This window comes from Penaeus monodon, chromosome 33 (genome assembly GCF_015228065.2).
Source record: "Penaeus monodon isolate SGIC_2016 chromosome 33, NSTDA_Pmon_1, whole genome shotgun sequence".
Classification (NCBI taxonomy): Eukaryota; Metazoa; Arthropoda; class Malacostraca; order Decapoda; family Penaeidae; genus Penaeus; species Penaeus monodon.
This window is the reverse complement of record NC_051418.1, coordinates 24,038,049-24,038,270: the sequence shown is the minus strand read 5'-3', so window position 1 is coordinate 24,038,270 and position 222 is coordinate 24,038,049.

Sequence of the window (222 nt, the reverse complement as noted above, 5' to 3'; positions counted from 1 at the left end):
GAAAAGGGTCATACTTGATAAATAGTAATTCCTGAGCTTTCATGCAATCTCTGGCCATGAGGATCTCGCCCACTTTCTTCTTCCTCTCCACGGGCAGTTTTACACCGACCCTGGACACGTATTTACGAAACACTTGTGATGATTCTGTTTTCGATTTCAGTTCACCTGCGAGGAAAGTTAAGGAATACCGGTGTCAGCTGGATTTAATGACGCTCGTAGCAT